The sequence below is a fragment of the Myxocyprinus asiaticus genome, chromosome 6, assembly GCF_019703515.2.
Source record: "Myxocyprinus asiaticus isolate MX2 ecotype Aquarium Trade chromosome 6, UBuf_Myxa_2, whole genome shotgun sequence".
Classification (NCBI taxonomy): Eukaryota; Metazoa; Chordata; class Actinopteri; order Cypriniformes; family Catostomidae; genus Myxocyprinus; species Myxocyprinus asiaticus.
In genome coordinates, this window is record NC_059349.1 from 10,557,647 (window position 1) to 10,578,582 (window position 20,936).

Genomic DNA, 20,936 nt, shown 5'->3' on the forward strand with positions numbered 1-20,936 from the left:
ACAGCTCCACTTGGAATCATGGTGCTCTCTAGCTGGGTGGATTTTTGACCCAGTGTATCTTCTACTCTCTCTTTTGAAGGAAGCTGTTAACTGACAAACACCCAAAAAATATTCAGCCATGGGTAGTGTTACGTAATTAGGATACAACATTTATTTAACAGTCTACTGCTTTGTCTCGTGGTTGGTTAATCCATCAACCATCTACATCCCTAAATGAAATTTTTGTAAAACCAAAACAAAAACCAACAAACATCATTAAATACATAAGTATTAAAGAGAAACCAAAAGTAAAAAATTCCCATTACAACCCAGTAGGCTATTATTTATGTTACAACATAACATGTACATTTTGATTGATTGATTTTTTTTCTTCACAAAGTAAAAGGGAGAAACAAAAAACAAGAACTAAGCCCGTTTTAAGTGTGAATAAATTGCATCTCACTTGTAAATCAGCATGGTTTGTCAATATGGCCACTTCTTAAGTGCCGTGATTGTGGCCATCGGAAGTGGAGAGGTAACGACACAAACGGAGAGGAAATACACACAAACGGAGAGGCATCTTTAAAAAGCCGCTCTCCGTTAATGCCACTCTTTTAGAAGGGAAAATATACTCTTTAGCTGCTGAAGCGCCCAGGGGCGTTCTCTGCACTTCACCAGTGCAAGAGGGGGAGAAGCCGCTGTAATGCACCATAAATCCAACAGCTTTTCGAGGTGAATGGATCGGCAGAGTAATTCAGCTCTCTGAACACAACCACACAGCTCCGAAGAGAAAATCTGAATGAGTGGTTGTGAGCCAGCTCCTTTTATACCCGTATGTTCGGGGGAGTGGCATGCAAATTCCACTCTTCTATTCCCATTAGCCTTTTTTCAAAATCAGAGGTGTTTGGGGCTCCCAAGAGTGACCCCCAGTGTCACTACATCGACACAACATCGAGTGACAGATAGGGAACTTAAAATTTCCAAATCAAATGCATTATATTTTCTGTTATTTTTATGAGATGTGTCATTATACGCACATAATACCATGGTTTACTCGAACTGTCATGCCCCCTCAGACATTTTGATCCAAGTGGATTTTGCACACAGCTTCAAAAAAATATATAAATTAAAGAAATAAAAAAAGAAATCTATTGCACTTTGAAAAATTACATGAAAGAGTTTGCCAAACATGCTGTGGCAGAAATCCCCGTTTAAATTTCTAAATATGGTTACCAATTCAGTCACATCCTACACAGATCATTTGCTTAAACTAAAAACTATGTCATCATCTTCTCACCCTCATGTCAGTTTGAACTTCTAACATAACTCTTCTACAGTTGATGCCATTCCAATCAGGGCCACCACGTTAAACTCTGAAAAAAGCTTGTCTCCTGAAACATCAGAAATTCCAAAAAAAGGTAAATAATCAACATCTCAGGGCTCTCAAAGAGAGCATAGATTATCACTCACTTTGAATTCATATTTACTGCTGCACTGTATTAATTTGTCTGTATGTCTGATGTAACACTTTTGTCTTTTTTGGAAACCCTTGCAGTCAGTCCAACTTTGGGTGTATCATCAAACAGAGGTATGAATGACTCTACACCATTAAAAATGTGAATATATTCAAATGGTCATAAGGTAATTTACAGTTTTGTGGATCTGAATATCAATCTGTCCATGCCTCATTTCCTGTATAGTGATTATATTTCTTGGTGAGATTGCAGCATTAACAGCTCCTACTGTAATTCTTCTTTTGATAATCTGTGAAAGAAGAGCTGGCGAGTGTTGATTCATTATCAGAATCAACAATATATAACAATTAATTGAAAGGCACATAGTATTTGCAATTAAATTAGTGAACTATGTCTCAGTATGTTAATTAAATATGGATTATCATTTCTAAATGGTTTTACAGATGTTGCTGTTATGACATTTATTTATCCTAAAAATTCTTATAACCTTAGATGTTTGGTGAAAATGGAATTATTTGTGTTTTTTAGAAAACAGAAGGACTCAGAACACCCACAAGATATAATGACACTACACGCAATAAAACATCTTCTTTATAACTAAAATAATTTTATTGTGACTTTATTGAGCCCACAAATTGATATTTGCATACTGATTTGAAGGTAATTTTTTTAGTGGCACATATTCAATCTGCTTTAAATATGAATGCATAGCATGTATAGCAGCCACATGTTGTTATTTTCCTTACTCAAGCAGAGATCATTTTACTTGATTTATACATAATTAAAAACTCAGCATATTGTTAACTTGACACCATAAGGGCTGCATCATATTTAAATCTCTTAATGCTTACAACCCAGCATGTTATGAATTTGCACACTATGGTTATGATAAAAAAAAAAAAAGACATGTAAGAAACTGTCTGCATGAAACCTTTTCACAGACTGTGATGACACATTTCTGCCTTATTTAGCAGCGTAAATCTAGAAAACCTTTTATATTTGCAATATTTTGTTTTTATTTTTTTTTTATTTGGTGTAAACTTTTTACATTATAATTTGTATTATATTACCATGGAAGTTTTAAAAAAACGAGTTATCACAGCTGTGATGGGGTTTCTAATACAGCTGCTGAGGGAGTGCCGGACAATTTGGCATCTTTCTCTTTGCTGTAATCCACTGCTCTCTATCCTTCAGAAGGATCCCAACATTAGAAATGAGAGGCCAAATGGGTTAGTTCACCCAAAAATAAAACTTATGTTGTAATTTACTTAACTTTATTTATTTTATTAATTTTTTTTTTATTTCCAAATATGATTTTCTGTTATTTTTTTCTTGAGTCTATGTAAATGTAGGGATGGGTGATAGAAGTAAAAAATTATATTGTGATATTCTTGAAATATTTGATAAATATCGATCACAAAAAAAAAATAAAAAAAAATAAAAAAAAATAACAAGGTAATGGTAGGCCAGTCAAGTCCATTGCAATAAAACAAACTGATCAAAAGATAATATTATTTAAGAAATAATATAAAAAATATAATTTAATATATATATATATAGAATATATATAAAAATATAATAGAATAATAATATAGACTATTATTTTTAAAAATTAGTTATCTATCTTGTCTGCTCTGCATAATTTTTTAATACAAGCAAAAAAAAAAAAAAAACAAAACAAAAATTAAGCTTCTCTCTTTTTTTAGTTTAACATTAGGATTTGCTTTGAATCTGAAGCAAATCCCTCAATCACATATTTGTTTTGGATTTAGTCATCCATTAGATAGTGGAAACCTTTTTGGCTACTATACTAGAAATAAATGCACATTTAATAAAGGCTTAATTTAATCATTCCTGATGTAATTGACTCATCAATACAGTACACTGTAATTAAGTGAGATCGCTTCTCTCTCTGTGTTTGTGGTAGAACAGATGCCGGAAGATAAGCTTGATGACATCAGCAATAGCAATTCTTCCGATTTCCTTGAGCTTTTCTCAAATGGAGTGCTCCTGGGAAAATATTCTACCAAACTAGTTTAAATGTGAAGTGATTCTTTTTTAAATATACACTGGTGGCCAAAAGTTTAGAATAATGTACAGATTTTGCTCTTATGGAAAGAAATTGGTACTTTTATTCACCAAGTGGCATTCAACGGATCAATGTGGCAATGTATAGTCAGGACATTAATAAAGTGAAAAATGTATATTACAATTTAAAATTTTTTTAGCTCTTCTACCAAAGGCCCAGAAAAATAAAAATGCTCACAGGCAGGATGTATGTCACCAAGTTTTAGCTTGAGAAAATGTTTGTAACTCGGTGCAGAAACCATTGTTAACATTTTACTTCATTTGAAATATATGGTGTAAATAATGTTGTGTTGTGGCATTTCATTCTTTGATATACATTTCTACAGATTAATGTCAAAAGCTCTAAATGTAGTAAATTAAGACTGAAAAGGCAAACATGAATAATCTTATCTATAATGACCATGAGGTCATTTTATTAATTTTAAGCTATTCCGAAGCACGTGAATACAGGCCAGCATCGTATGCTCGTGGACATACGGCGTGCACAACAGCACCGATGCTGAAAACAATCTAGGAGAAAAAATGAACACATTATTAGAAATATAAATTTATATAAATTGTGTCATATCTTTTTTGTAAATGATCTCTTCATATGTTTATAATGTAATGAGCCTTCAGCCCCTGCATTCAGGGGGTTTCTAGTAAAATGTATTCACACATACTAGAACAAAACATAGACTAAAATTAAACAGAGTTGAATAAATAGAATAAAAAAGCTCACTCCAAACCTACAAAACGTTTTGAATCCCCATGTCAACATACTGGAGAAAATATATAATTTGTTTGCTATATATTATCTAAAAAATGCTAATTGCTCCTTTAAGCTCATACTATATTACACTTTTATCAAATGTGTTATATCCAGATTTTTAATAACAAATATTAATAATTAGGTTATGTAGGTAATAGATATCCCAACCAGCACTCTAGTCCAGAAGACAGCAGTAATGCACCATAAAGTTGCCAACCCCCATAAAACTTTGTAAGAAGATGACAAACCTTTTTGTGGCCTAGTGCAAGTTCAGTTGGACTGCCTTAGCACCATGGTTATATTTTCCTAACTCCTTATGAATTCTCCTTTCTACCTTTCCTTGACCTCGTGACATTTTCCATCGAGGTTAGAGGATAATTCTGGTATTTGTAAACCTGGGCCCTATTTTCCCATGTTTTCGGGTCAAAATGATTAATTGGGACCAAAATGCTTGCAGTCAATCCAATATTTTGCGAGAACGCTATAACCGGCAAACGCATAATGGCTGCAATGTAATCATGCGGGGCATGTGTACATACTACTGGATGATTAAATGACTGTTTACGATTGAGTACGCTTCCTGTTCTGCAACTCTGTAACATTACTCCACTCTTCCCCGGACGGCTCTCTCTAACTGTCACTCACATTTACATAGTTGTCTTCCTGCAACGACTCAACTCCCGTGAGATTTCAGAGGGAGACTTCTCCTTAAGCAAGACTTCTGTTACATGTTAGACACATGTCTATCTCTGTAGGGATTCTTTCCATAATGTTGTCAGACATTTATAATAACAATCTGAGCAAGTTAACTTTTAGCTCAATGCATGATGTGGTTTGTCTGTCTAACTTGCTAATAGCTTGTCAATAATGTAAACTGAATCTTTCAGTGTGACCTACTCTTGTAAAAACACTACACATTGTTCTGCTGCTGTATGCATTGTGTGTCTGCAGACTCTATTCGCCCATTGCACATGATAACATGTTACATAGTTTAGTCACCCAACCAACATATTTTGTTCATTTAAAATCCGTCAGTCATCGACTTGGTTGTAAAAGTGTTCCAACAGGAGAAACATTATAGACTCCTATGCAATACTCCTGTATTTATATCAATTGTTGGGCTCATTGAAATTACTATCACTGTCTTCTTAAGACTCATTTGTTTTTATGTAAATTGTGCATGGGGTCATTGCATATACTCAAATGCAACACAGAAGATAGACTGTGTGTGTGTGTGTGTGTGTGTGTGTGTGTGTGTGTGAATAATAATAATAATAATAATTATAATGTAACAACAAACACCAATAATAATAATACATTTGCTATTTCCTTGTTTACAGAGTTGGTTTTCAATATAAAACTTGGTGAAATGATTTCAGTGTGTGTATCAGTACTTTTTGAACATTTCTAGCACATTTTAACAATACTGCGATAATACTGATAACCGTGATAATTTTGGTCACTAAAATCTTTTATGAAATTTTCATACCGTTTCATCTCTAGTCTCAGCCCGTAGCTAAGTTTACAAGAATTTGCCAAATGTTAAGATACACGGCAAACTAAGCTAAACAGTTAGACTGCATACAGACAGCTTTCGTTTTAGCTTGTTTGTAACAATTCGCTTTCAGCCGAGCTAGTGCACTGCGCTTGTGTAAAACAAACCTCTGCTCTCTTCGACACAGATGGGGCTGGGAGAGTACCTGTAGTCTAATAATAAATTACACCAAAACGTTAAAAAGTATTGATAAAAGAACCAGTAATGTTGGAGCTTATTATTACTATGGTCTTTAATAATTTAGCCACGGGCCCTTTTAATACCGGGTTTCGGAACCCATCCCCAAATCAATCATACAAACTGGACCCTCTCCCACAGCAACCCACATATCATTAGCATTAACTTGCTGAACAAGAGCAATTTGAAAATTAAGAGAATTGGCTTAACTGTGTTTCAGACATTGAAGATTTGCTTTAGTAGACTTGCCAATAATGTTAAGGTTACATAACTATTTTACAAGCTAACGATAGCAAACATTACAGTAGCAATTTATCAGAGGAATACTAACATTAGCTTCAAGGTTGTCAACTTGAACACAAAAGCGCAGCGACACGGTATGACACATTGAAAATGTAGGGCTTTACTGGTTGTTTAGATCAGTGTTACTATCAGAAACAATTAATAATTATTTCTTTAGTTATTAATTAATATTTAAATTAAATAATAGAATCTAACTCATTAAAACCTCATATGGGGCTCCAGTAAATGTAGTGCGCTATGTTCAGGAGCGGGTTTGGTTATTAGCAATAATTCATATTTATCAAAGATAATTACTAATTATTAAAATCAATAGAACACTGATGAGAATCAATGTTAGCTTTTTTAATCCTTTAAATCAACAATTATCAAAAATAATAATTAATTATTAACATCAATGAAACATTGATTAAAAGTAACACTAGCTTATTGATCCTCCAAATTCAACAATCATCAAAGATAATTATCGATTATCAAAAATCAATAGAATATTAATAAGGATTAATATCGCCGGGGCACCACCCTGGAATCAGGAACTAATAACCAGATAGTATAACAGTCTCAATATTAGATTGTTCTCTTAATTAAATTGACATCCAAAGAATATCGATTTTCGAAAAAAACAAAACAACGAAGGCTTGAATCCGAGCACTGACATCCCGTCAGCATTTGACACAGGTGTATGCAAAACAAACCAAAACAATTCTCTTTGAAATATAACAAAGTTTATTTATGCAGTAATATCAATTAATAATCAATACAATGCAGTCAATAAACTTCCGACTTACAACTACAAACTAAACAGTGATATGATTAGATATGGTAACCAAAATAATCCTATAACACATGAGGAAGGTGTGTGTGTGTGTGTGTGTGTGAGAGAGAATGTGTGTGTGTGTGTGTGTAAGGAGGGACACGCACAAAATGGCAGACGTGACTCTTGTGGAGAGCACGTCACACGAGATTTCCGGCCAGAGAATTTGGCCGCGAATGTGGGCGGAGAGAAACCGGTCAATGGTGTCTGCCCGTTTACCGCGTGTCTCCGCTTGTACGATAACTTAGGGACAAATCTGAGCTTTATCACAAAGTTATCTACTAGCCAAAAGTGTATGAGAATGTTTGTGAGGGGTCGCGCGCGTGTGTGTGTGTGGTTAGTACGAGAGAGAGGGAGAGAATAAAGTGACGGCACCAAAGCCGGTTTCGCAATCGTGGGAGAGAAAGCAGCTGTTAGTTTATCACTCAGAGTTGCGGTGGTAGGCTCGAAAACAGTCCCGCGGTCTTTGATTCTTTAATGGATAAACTCAGTGTGCCGGTCTCACCCGCGATGGCGGAAATACACAACAGTCCAATGTGGTTGGACTACAACACAGCAGATCTCATTCGTGATAACAGTACATTACAGTAATACCTTTAGTATTATTAGCAGCAATGAGCGGACTCGGCGGTCCGTAAACTGTACAAGCAATAACTTGATACACAAGAATAACACACTATAATATTCTATCTCTGCCCAGACGTAAACCTCTTACTTGAATCGCATGAGGATGCAGCTAGAATGTGTGTTCATCCATCGTTTGTCTCCGACTCGGTTCCTCGAGGCTTGGGTAATAACGGGAGGCCGTTTCCTCGCTCTGTCGGTGGGCGGTACGGCTGCTGATTCTCGGCGGGCTGGCGGAGAATTTAGCGACGTTGACTTCATTGAAGATGGAAGAGAAATCTTTTATCTCTTCACTTCTGCAGGCAAACGGATGAAGATGCGGATTGCTAAGCGGTCTCCTTCGGATCCGTTAGAGTGTTCGGTGGAACACAGAGTAATCTCAACTCGTCCAGCGAGATGGAGATTGTATGACCACAGTTTCAAGTCGGACATTACTTCCTTGTGCCACGAGGCTACACCTGAGGGCAGCGATGAGCTGTGTCTACGCACGGCGAGCAAAGTTGCTGGAAGCAAATCCCGGAAGGATCTCAGAGTTATTTCTACTCCCGATGACGTCATGGTTGAGGGGCGTTCTGTTGTGTGCCTCATCCAATAGGAGTTGAGAGTTCGATCCTTTAGTGAGCAAGGCTTCATGGGATTTGTAGTCTGTTTTGGACTCCCTTTGTTTGATTTTGGTGCGGTTTTTATCAGTAAGATTTATGACTTTTGTTCTCTGGTAGGCTTTTACAACTGTTAGGCCTGCCTTTGTTTTCTATCTGAATACATGAGGCCCAACAAAAATATTATTCACGTGTTATCCGAGACACTTACCTCAACCGGTGGTCGGTTGACATGTCTGCTGTGGCTTTGATAAAGGTTGCTATGTTTGTGCTGTTGGCACCATGCATCAGGCTCGCTGAAAGGGCACGTTATTTTTTCCCACACAGTCACCCAAGACACATCTGACATTGGTTGTTGTAGGTGGGATGAAGCAGACTGGAAATTGGTGGCAAATTTAAATCTGCATCATCTGATTGCATGATGGACATGCGCACGCACACACACACACACACACACACACACACACACACACACAAATATATGCCTCTGAATAAAGTGTGTTGTTGTTTAAAAGTTTGAGTGTTAATTGTTGCTGCTGGCACCTAGCTTGAGTCTGTGTTTGTAGCCTGCTAGCTTTTTTAGCATCTCTTATCTATCTGTTTTCAGCTTTTAATCTTTAATATCTGCCACTTTCAGTGCGCATCAGGTTTCCCCCTGCATTATTCTCTTATCGCGATTCAACTGCATGCATTTTTCCATGCGTATCCGCTTTCTATTTTTATCGCGATTAAACTGCATGCATTTTACAGCGTGCACCCGTTTTCTCTTCTGTGTTACATGGATTATTGCATCGATCTCAAAGCACCGCATCTCAAGAACAACCATAACAACAAACAATTGCGTGAGGAATTCATATTGATCTCAAACCCTTGCCGCTCGGGAACACCCAACAACAACAAACAATTGCGATAAGTCATGGCATATGCTCATATTATTGCTTCCTGTATTACATGCCACATGTTTACTATAGCTTCTTCCGTCAACAGTGAGGGATTCACATGTGATAAATGTAAGGAATTAGTCAGGCTGACGGAGAAGGTTAATGAGTTTAGAGACCCGCATCCGAACACTAGTGGAGCTCAGTGAGAAAGAGAAGCTGATAGATACTGTTTCGGATGCGGGTAGAACAGCGAAGAACACACACACTTGGGTTCCGGCTCTTGAGCCCCCGCTGCAGGGCATTTGGGTGATGTCTCGGCAGCATACTCGCTCAGCAAAGCGACACCACTCTCCCATTCCTGTTAGGGTTTCCAATCGATTCTCCCCACTCAGTGATGCACCCACTGAGAATCATGTTGAAAGAGCCTTGGTCATAGGTGATTCTATTGTAAGGAACATGGAAATAGAGACTCCAGCCACTATTGTTAAATGCATTTCGGGTACCAGAGCATCTGACATCAGATCAAATTTACAAGTGCTGGCTAATGCTAAACATAGATTTTCTAAAAATTGTATTAATGTCGGCACTAACGATGTCCGGCTTCGCCAGTTGGAGATTACTAGAGATAATGTTGAAGAGGTGTGTGAACTTGCAAAAACTATGTCAAACACTGTAATATGCTTTGGCCACCTCCCTGCTCATCGTGGTGATGAGGTTAATAGTAGATTAGTGTCACTGAATGGCTGGATGTCTGAGTGGTGTCTGGAGAATTGCATAGGATTTATAGACAATTGGAAGAGTTTTTGGTGTAGACCTGACCTGCTAAAGAGACACGGACTCCATCCCTCCAGGGAAGGTGCCGCTCTCCTCTCTAGTAATTTGGCTCATAGTCTTAATAGTGATAGTATTTGACTAACTATCCTTAGGACATGTCCCAAGAAACTTTAAAATTGCAGATATCAAACCGCTTATTAAGAAGCCACAGCTTGATCCTGGAGAACTGGCTAATTATAGACCAATTTCAAATCTCCCGTTTATGTCAAAAATACTAGAAAAGGTTGTGTCCTCCCAATTATGTTAATTTCTACAGAGAAATAGTATATATGAACAATTTCAGTCAGGATTTAGGCCACACCACAGTACAGAGACTTCACTTATCAGAGTTACTGATCACTTGCTCTTATCATCTGATCGCGGCTGCATTTATCTTCTAGTGCTTTTAGATTTTAGTGATGCCTTCGACACGACAGATCATGATATTCTCTTGAATAGGCTAGAGAATTATGCATGGTTTAAGTCCTATTTATCAGACCGCTACCACTTTGTCTGTGTAAATGAGGAATTGTCAAATCAAACAAAAGTTAAATATATATGCCACAACGATCAGTTTTAGGACCTCTGCTTTTCTCCTTGTATATGAATCCCCTGGGAGATCATGGAATAAGTTTCCACTGTTATGCTGACGACACCCAACTTTATATTTCTTCAAAACCCGATGAAATTTCACAATTCTCCAAATTAGCAGAGTGTATCAATGAAATCAAAGATTGGATGGCCAGAAATTTCCTTGTATTCAATTCTGACAAAACAGAGGTAGTAGTTTGTAACAGGGTTAAAATGGGCAAGGAGGAGGCGGGTACCGGACGAAGCATCAAATTAAAATTTTAATGAAAACTTAAACAAAAAGACACAAAACACAAACACACATGGCATCTATGTGTGGCTCTTTCTCCTCGGCTGTTTAGCCCAATTGGGGCCGGCCCCGCCCTCCTCCTTGTCACACTCCTGCCTCCTTTGCTTCAGGCCGGGGAACCCCCGGCATGACATACACCCCTGCGAACTGCGAAGCACCTCACTGATCTCAGCCTGCATCACCTCGGTCTAATGATGGACAGCACTCTTAAAATGGAATACATAGACTATCAATAAATGTCTTCATTAGCCAAAAGACAAAGGACAATGCATCTATATGAACATCTGCAGTTAATCCAAGATGAATTTCAATGACATTAGACATTATTCTTATAGTTCATACAAAATCTTTGTTTAAACACTGGCCCTTAACACTTACTTAGTTTAATCATTTTAAACCATGACTTGCACTGCACATAAATAAGTAATATTGGCATTATATTCATTCTGTTAGCCAGAGGAGAACTGGCCCCCACAATGAGCCAGGTTTCTCCCAAGGTTATTTTTCTCCATTAACCAACATTTTATGGAGTTTTGTGTTCCTTGCCACAGTCGCCTTCAGCTTGCTCACTGGGTTTCTAAATACAATTATAATTTAATTACTTATTTTTATACACACTTCATAATTTTATTTAAACAAACTACACAATGATGACTCTAAGACTTTATAGATACAATGTGTGTTGTGAAAGGCGATATACAAATAAAAATGACTTGACTTGAATTATGGAGCTGAAATTAGTATAATGGTGTTTCAGTTATGTTTTGGAAATATTCTGATCAATGTCAAAATGCACAAATCTTTGACTATATATATATATATATATATATATATATATATATATATATATATATATATATATATAATACAGTTGAAGTCAGAAGTTTACATACACCTTAGCCAAATACATTTAAACTCATTTAAAGTTTTTTACAAGTCCTGAAATTTAATCATTGAAAACATTCCCTGTCTTAGGTCAGTTAGGATCACTACTTTATTTTGAGAATGTGAAATGTCAGGATAATATTAGAGAGAATTATTTACTTAGGTTTTTATTTCTTTCACCACATTCCCAGTGGGTCAGAAGTATTCATGCACTTTGTTAGTATTTGTTAGCATTACCTTTAAATTGTTTAACTTGGGTCTCGAATTTTGGCCCATTCCTCCAGATAGAACTGCCGTAACTGAGTCAGGTTTGTAGGCCTCCTTGCTCGCACATGCTTTTTCAGTTCTGCCCAAAAATGTTCTATTGGATTGAGGTCAGGGCTTTTTGATGGCCACTCCAGTACCTTGACTTTGTTGTCCTTAAGTCATTTTGCCCCAACTTTGGAGGTATGCTTGGGGTCATTGTCCATTTGAAGACCCATTTGCAACTGAGCTATAACTTCCTGGCTGATGTCTTTTTTTTTTTTTTTTCAATTTGGAATGCCCAATTTCCAATGCACTCTTAAGTCCTCATGGTGGTGTAGTGACTCGCCTCAATCTGGGTGGCGGAGGATGAATCTCAGTTGCCTCCGTGTCTGAGACCATCAACCCACGCATCTTATCACGTGGCTTGTTGAGTGAACCACATTATAGCGACCACGAGGAGGTAACCCCATGTGACTTTACCCTCCCTAGCAACCAGGCCAATTTGGTTGCTTAGGAGACCTGGCTGGAGTCACCCAGCATGCCTTGGGATTTCGAACTCGCGAACTTCAGGGGTGGTGGTCAGCGTCTTTATTCACTGAGCTACCAAGGCCCTCTCCTGGCTGATGTCTTGAGATGTTGCTTCAACATATCCACATAATTTTCCTTCCTCATGATGCCATCTATTTTGTGAAGTGCACCAGTCCCACCTGCAGCAAAACACCCCCACAACATGATGCTGCCACCCCCATGCTTCACGGTTGTAAGATATAAGTAAGATATTTGTCTTCATGTGCACTTGCAAACTGTAGTCTGACTTTTTATGGTGGTTTTAGAGCAGTGGCTTCCTCCTTGCTGAGCAGCCTTTCAGGTTATGTTGATATAGGACTCATTTTACTGTGGATATAGATGCTTGTCTACCTGTTTCCTCCAGCATCTTCACAAGGTCCTTTGCTGTTGTTCTGGGATTGATTTGCACTTTTCGCACCAAATTACGTTCATCTCTAGGAGACAGAATGTGTCTCCTACCTGAGTGATATGATGGCTGCGTGGTCCCATGGTGTTTATACTTGCGTACTATTGTTTGCACAGATGAACGTGGTACCTTCAGGAGTTTGGAAATTGCTCCTAAGGATGAACCAGACTTGTGGAGGTCCACAATTTTTTTCTGAGGTCTTGGCTGATTTCTTTTGATTTTCCCATGATGTCAAGCAAAGAAGCACTGAGTTTGAAGGTAGGCCTTAAAATACATCCACAGGTACACCTCCAATTCAGTACACCTCCTATCAGAAGCTAATTGGCTAATTGTCTATAGGCTTGACATCGTTTTCTGGAATTTTCCAAGCTGCTTAAAGGCACAGTTAACTTAGTGTATGTAAACTTCTGACCCACTGGAATTGTAATATAGTCAATTAAAAGTGAAACAGTCTGTCTGTAAACTATTTTTGGAAAAATTACTTGTGTCATGCACAAAGCAGACATCTTAAATGACTTGCCAAAACTATAGTTTGCTAATATGAGGTGTGGTTGTTTCAAGGTGCACAGTACTTGTTGACCCCTCTCCAAACATGGCGCTTATGGTTGTGGCCATAAAGCTCTATTTTGGTCTTGTCACTCCAAATTACAGTGTGCCAGAAGCTGTGAGGCGTCTCATGGTGTTGTTGGGCATATTGTAACCAGGCTTTTTTGTGGCATTGGCTTCTTTCTGGCAACTCGACCATGCAGCTCATTTTTGTTCAAGTATCGTCGTATTGTGCTCCTTGAAACAACCACACCATCTTTTTCCAAAGAAGCCTGTATTTCTCCTGAGGTTACCTGTGGGTTTTTCTTTGTATCCCGAACAATTCTTCTGGCAGTTGTGGCTGAAATCTTTCTTGGTTTACCTGACCTTGGCTTGGTATCAAGAGATCCCCAAATTTTCCACTTCTTAATAAGTTATTTAACAGTACTGACTGGCATTTTCAAGGCTTTGGATATCTTTTTATATCCTTTTCCATCTTTATAAAGTTCCATTACCTTGTTACGCTTTTGACAGTTCTTTTCTGCTCCCCATGGCTCAGTATCTAGCCTGCTCAGTGCATCCAAGTGAGAGCTAACAAACTCATTGACTATTTATACACAGACACTAACTGCAATTTTAAAAGCCACAGGTGTGGGAAATTAACCTTTAATTGCCGTTTAAACCTGTGTGTGTGTCACCTTGTGTGTCTGTAACAAGGCCAAACATTCAAGAGTATGTAACCTTTTGATCAGGGCCATTTGGGTGATTTCTGTTATCATTATGATTTAAAAAGGAGCCAAATAACTATGTGATAATAAATGGCTTTATATGATCGCTATCCTTAAATAAAAGACAATTGTTTTGCATGATCAGTCATATTTTCTAAATCAATGCCAAAATTTCACAATTTCTGCCAGGGTATGCAAACTTTTGAGCACAACTGTATATATATATATATATATATATATATATATATATATATATATATATATATATATACATATTTATTTGGAATGGAGGGTGTCTAGGGAGCTGGATTTTAGGTGATTAAAAAATTTGAGTGCTCTCTTTTGAATGTTGATTATCAATGAGTATCTGCCTAATTCGGCTCTATATGCATTTGCTGGTGTTTTTCTGCAGTAAAGTTTTTCACCTCCTAGCTATGATGAATGAGTGGACCCCATACTTCACTATATAGTGCAATTGGGTTGGATGACACAATTAAATATTTTAAGCTTGCTATAGGTAGAAGTGGTTGCTAAGCTGTTACAAAGCAGATTCGCAGAGCAAAATTTGTGAATTAGCCTTTGATTCAAAGCACTGTCACCACCCAGTCCGTGGTAATTCTCACAATTAGTCACTGTATTAAATAATTCAACTATTTAAGAAAATCAATTATGAAAAAACAAAGTGCTATTTTTTTACAGGGTACAATGACAACTAGTCCCCCTCCACAAATTACATAAATCCATAAAGTCAAGTTTCTGTAATTTTACATTCATTTCTTTGTTATCACAAACAGGAAAAAATCAGTAAAATATTACATTTTTGAATCTGTAAAAGTACTATAAATTGCCATTTAAAAACATAATATTGATGTAATCTCAAATTATGTTTAATTACCTGCAATTTTAAAGGGTAAAACTTTAAATTACGGAAAATATCTGTAAACAAGTGGCATTTCAATGTTTATTGGGAAAAAGGGAAAATCTGTAAAAAAATAAAATAAATAAAAATACAGAACTTTTCCTGTAAAATTATTATTATTATTATTATTATTATTATTATTATTATTATTTAACAGTGTTCCATACACATTCAGTTGGAAAATGTCTTAATTTGTAGTACAGAGTCATACACAGGCTGACCGTGAACATGCACATGACCTTCTTCACTGCTGGCATGATAGAATACATTTCAAGGTTTTATTTAAAAGGACTGTAGGTAAATATCCAGCCCTATTTTTGATCTGTCTTCTAAAGCATACCGTTAATGTTTACCGATTTGAGAAACCGCTCCAAACGAGTCAGTCTGTGTGTGAACTGAATTGTTCAAGTGATTTGGACTGAATCGCGTGCCAATTTAGGCCATTTTGCTAGCACATCAGACCAGACCATCTAAATTTATGCATTTGGGTGACGCTTTTGTAGAATCAGAACTCTAAAGAATTCTGATTCTACACAGCCGACAAAACCCTCACCCTGCTAAATCTGTCAACATTCTAGGGAGGGCGCTACTACATTTGTTCACTTTTTATAGGAGCTGGATGTGCTACTCTTCTCCCTCCCTGAGGACGGAAGCCCACTCGTGGTCCTCTGTGACTTTAACATTCACCTCAACAAACCTCAAGTCGCAGCCATTTGCTTGCCTTGCTTGACCTCAAATGCCTCACAATGTTGCCAACTCACAAGTCAGGTAACCAGCTAGACCTCATCTACACATGCAGCTGCACCTCTGACACCGTTCTTGTTACTCCACAGCACACTTCTGATAATTTCTTCCTTAGTTTTAACATACATCTTCCATTTTGCCTGACCCACTCTCCTCCTCAGGTCTCTTTTTGATGTAATCTACACTCACTGACCACTTTAGTAGGAACACCTGTACAGCTAATTATTCATGCAATTATCTAATCAGCCAATTGTGTGGAAGTAGTGCATAAAATCATGCAGATACAGAAATCATGCAAGACCTTCAGTTAATGTTCACATCAACTATCAGAATGGGGAAACAATTCGATCTCAGTGATTTTGACCATGGCATGATTGTTGGTGCCAGACAGGCTGGTTTGAGTATTTCTGAAACTGATGATCGCCTGGGATTTTCACACAAAGCTGTCTCTAGAGTTTACTCAGAATGGTGCCAAAAAAACAACAAGAACAAAAAAAAACATCCATGCGACAGTTCTGCAGATGGAAACTCCTTGTTGATGAGAGAGATCAACGGAGAATGGCCAGACTGGTTCGAGCTGACAGAAAGGCTACGGTAACTCAGATAAGCACTCACACTACAAAACACAATTGTAGTGAGCAGCACAACACCCCACATAGCAATGCTTGTTGCCCAGCTCCGTTCCACACAACCGATTTCATTCGGCTCACATGCAGCAAAGAATGATGGGCGGCCCAGATCCAGTTTGCCAACAAGGACTACACATGTGCCATAGCTTGACCAACTGATCAAAAGCTAATAACCAGCCCTGTGTTGGCCAGGAATTTTCGATACATATTATATATTAAATAAAGCTTCATTATTATTCATGATTTTTATTCTTGTGCTTCTCTAAGCAATTCACAACTTTGTATTACATTGCTTCTCATATTACTGCCTTCTTAAGATGAATCGCTTCTGTTGTATTCCTCATTTGTAAATAAATTAAATGTAAATGAACACCCCTTGGGGCTTTATATAGCTCCATCTCTACAGGTATAAAAACATACACTGAGAAGAGCTTATGATGTGTTATTGAAATGTTTCATCTGAAGTCACCTTTATGGTGATAAGTGTTTTTTTGGGTGAGACACTTGAACCTTGTGTTACACTGTATTTATTATCTTCCGGCAGGGTCAGATTGGGACTAAAAGTGGTTCTGCGCTTTCTGGCCTGCAACACACCACTCCATAACACTCCAGCTCATTGATTTCATTTTCCAGCTCAATTTCAAAATTTTGTGTTGAAAAAAAGACATTTCTATTGATTGCTAGTCATGACAATAGGCTCACCAGTGCAAAAACTGTCAAAACTTTAAAACTTTTAAAACCACTTTAAATGTGATGAGTGGATTTTTTAGAGAAAACACTAAAAATAAGGACTTTATTGCTCAGACAAATAACATAACTTTTAAAACAACGCAACAAATCTTTGACTTATCACTGGAGCAGATTTGGAGTAAATAGTGGATATATATCTCTTGTTTGTAAACGAATTTCAATTAAGTGTGATGTGGAATAATCTTGGAGTTTATGAGTTGACAGTGTCTTTTACAGTGATAACATAACTCATCATATCTGTTTTCTTTATTGCAATGAATGTGGTAGAAAGTGACTCTTTGAAAAATTAAAACCATACCATGAGAAAATTGAACTGTTACACCCATAATTTATTGGCTTTTAGGCTTGTATGATATAATATTGTATTATAAAATTAATAATTCTTAATATAAAAATGAATATACCCTATACATACAATATATATACAGTATACACCAATCAGCCACAACATTAAAACCACCTGCCTAATATTGTGTAGGTCCCCCTCATGCCACCAAAACAGTGCCAACCCACATCTCAGAATAGCATTCTGAGATAATATTCTTCTCACCGCAATTGTACAGAGCGGTTATCTGAGTTACTGTAGACTTTGTCAGTTTGAACTAGTCTGGCCATTCTCTGTTTACCTCTCATCAACAAGGCATTTCCATTCACAGAACTGCCGCTCACTGGACGTTTTTTGTTTTTGGCACCATTCGGAGTAAATTCTAGAGACTGTTGTGTGTGAAAATTCCAGGTGATCAGCAGTTACAGAAATACTCAAACCAGCCCATCTGGCACCAACAATCATGCCATGCTCCAAATCACTGAGATCTGAGAGTGTTCTGCATTGTGAGTGTATCGTCTCACCAATTCGTTTCTGATTATGTATGTTTATCTTTGTGAATTATTTATTTATTTTTTATTTTTTTGACAAATGTAAGAGAGAGTGAGAGAGAGAGTGGGTGTGTATGTTTTGCACTGAGAATGTTTTAGAGTCTCTGCATTTTTTTGCATTGTGACTGATTTATTGATTTTATTTGACAGTTTAAAAAAAAATATATTCTGTTTTTAGGTCTTTCCTGTTCATTTTCAATGGTCGGTCAATTCTGACCACGAATACCAAAGATGTCACTTTTATATATGACTACTTAGACTTATCGAATCGAGCCTAATTTTTTTTATTTTACTTTTTTATGTTCAGATGGCAAATGAAGGATGGCAAATGGTGTTTCTTCTACATCATGATTTTGTTTCTGCATTTTGGATAAATTAATTATATGTTGTTTTTAATTGATCAACTTAATCTAACATTAGGTTTACAGAAAATTTAGAAAATATGAACGTTGCCATATGGCAACAGTGTACTATCCCACAATAGAAACATTTCTATGTTGCCATATGGCAACTCTGTACTATAATGGAATTGCACGAATGAATTTTCCCATTGGGAATTTTTATGGGATCTATTATATTATTGCATTTTTCATTTATTTGGAAATGTTTACCATAATATAATTGCATTTATGCAAATATAATACAGTATATTCACAATTTGTATTTCTCCTTTTCAGACAAAAATGAACACTGGAAGTTTTATGGAAAGGACAAGAAGAGTGCACAGTGCTCATTTCTGACTGACAACAGTGAGGATGAGCTAGGCTTTAGTGACAGTGAAAATAATCAACAACATTGAAGAACACATGATAATGATTCACAAAATTTTTGTTTGTAATTTAATTAAAGAATTACTGATTTAATTTAAGGAGAAATTGATAATATAACTAGTTTTGGACCATTTTCCATAGAGTTGCCATATGATATGTTTTTCAAAAATGTCTTTTTATTTTTGATATTAGAGCTCAACAATACACTTTATACTTTATTTCAGAAATTAAAATGGGGAAAAGTACTAAATCGTTAGATAATGCATATACAGGAATGCAATGTGTGCTGTCAGAGCTTAAATTAAAATGTTTAAAAAAAAAAACTAAAAAAAAACATACGACCAAAATCTAATTCTGTCATCATTTACTCACCCTAATTTTCTTTCCAAACCCAGAAAATGTTCTTTCTTCAGTAGAACACAAAAGCAGATGTTACTGTAGGCAGAATGTTTGGGACTGACAGCCTTAGTCTTCATTCACTCTTTTATTGTATGGAAAAAAAGAGCAGCGTCAACATTCTTCAAAATTTCTCCTCTTGTGTTCCACAGAAGATTGAAAGTGATACATGCATGTATGCTGGAAATAAAGTTCCAGCATGAAAACTGGCTAACTGGTTCAGTCATTGAGTCCTACAGAGTGAATCTGTGTAAACCTTAGCTTGGGGCCTGCATGGTCTTGTCTGAAATGATAGTGTAGCTTCAGCATATAGTGCCCATGATGGCTGTCTGAATAGGTCTTTCCCTGGGATGATTCATCATATTTGTCAAACTGCAGCAGCCCTTAACAGATATCATGCACCCTCATCTTTCCAAAACACACATTCCAGCTCCAAAATGTTGTTTCAAAGACATTTCCCCTGAGCCACTGCCAGATTTGGGATAAAGAGATGATGTGTTCACAAAGTTCATATGAAAAACAAACCCCAGAAGATGATGAAAATGTCACCCTATAGGCAAGTGATGACAACAGCATAAGGACAAATATAGACTGACAACAAAAGTAGCTTGCACTTACACTGTCCCACTGGCTCAGCATTATGTCATGTATTACAGCAGTGGTTCTCAACTGGATTGGTCAGGACCAAGGGCATAGCCAGGAAATTACTTTTAGGTGGGCCTCAATAAAAATGGATGGGTCAAATTTTCGGGCACAATTTTTTAAATTTTGTTTTTCACCAAATTTTCATTGACAACAGAAAGGTGGCACATTCAAACAGTTCTTTCACACTTTCAGAAATCAGAATTTATGCATTTTGTAAACTATTTAAAAAATATATATTTGAAGTCAAAGAATAATCTGTAATATTCTTTGTGGGCCTGGGTCTAATTTGGGTGACTGACCACCCTTGGCTACGCTACTGGTCAGGACCTGAATTTGACATTCAACGTCAAGTGCTGACACAGTATCAAAACTATTTATTGCATAAAAGTAACAAATATGTGCTTAAAATTGAACATGGAAATGTATTAATGGTGCGTACACGTCATGTCGTAATTACTCAAGTTGTAAACTCTGAATTTTTATGAAAGCTCCGACTTGACCGTTGTAGCATTGTGTAAAAAGGACCAATATGGCAGCGTGCTCATCAGTTAAAGATAGTGAACACACATTTCTGTTTGATATGCCATTTTATTATGCCATTGTTACCTGGAGTGCTGTCTTTGTTCTTAAACATTATGCAAAAACATACTGTATAGAGGTGAACTGATGTAGTGATAAATATTTTGCTGTTGTCAACAACAGAGTCGTTTTGTCATAATGAGTGTTGCCATAGAAACAAATAATTTCCAAGTTGTTCCAAACAATCTCCAAGTTGCCATCTCATCATTACGGTAATTCCAGCATGTGAACGCAGCATAACATTACCAAGAACAGCATAAGTCCAGCCATATGCAATATTATTAGCATGGCATGAGATAAAAAGAAAAACATCAGAAGAGTATTTTCACAGCGTC

The 20,936-nt window shown here is 36.9% G+C and overlaps 1 long non-coding RNA gene across 1 annotated transcript; it reads left to right on the forward strand.

The window, feature by feature from the left end:
- The first annotated feature begins 1,269 nt into the window (after positions 1-1,269).
- LOC127441980 (uncharacterized) lies at positions 1,270-19,586 on the forward strand. Its single transcript, XR_007897415.1, has 4 exons — positions 1,270-1,397; positions 1,535-1,567; positions 15,825-15,980; positions 18,889-19,586. It is a non-coding gene; the product is annotated as an uncharacterized LOC127441980 (long non-coding RNA).
- The last annotated feature ends 1,350 nt before the right edge of the window (positions 19,587-20,936 follow it).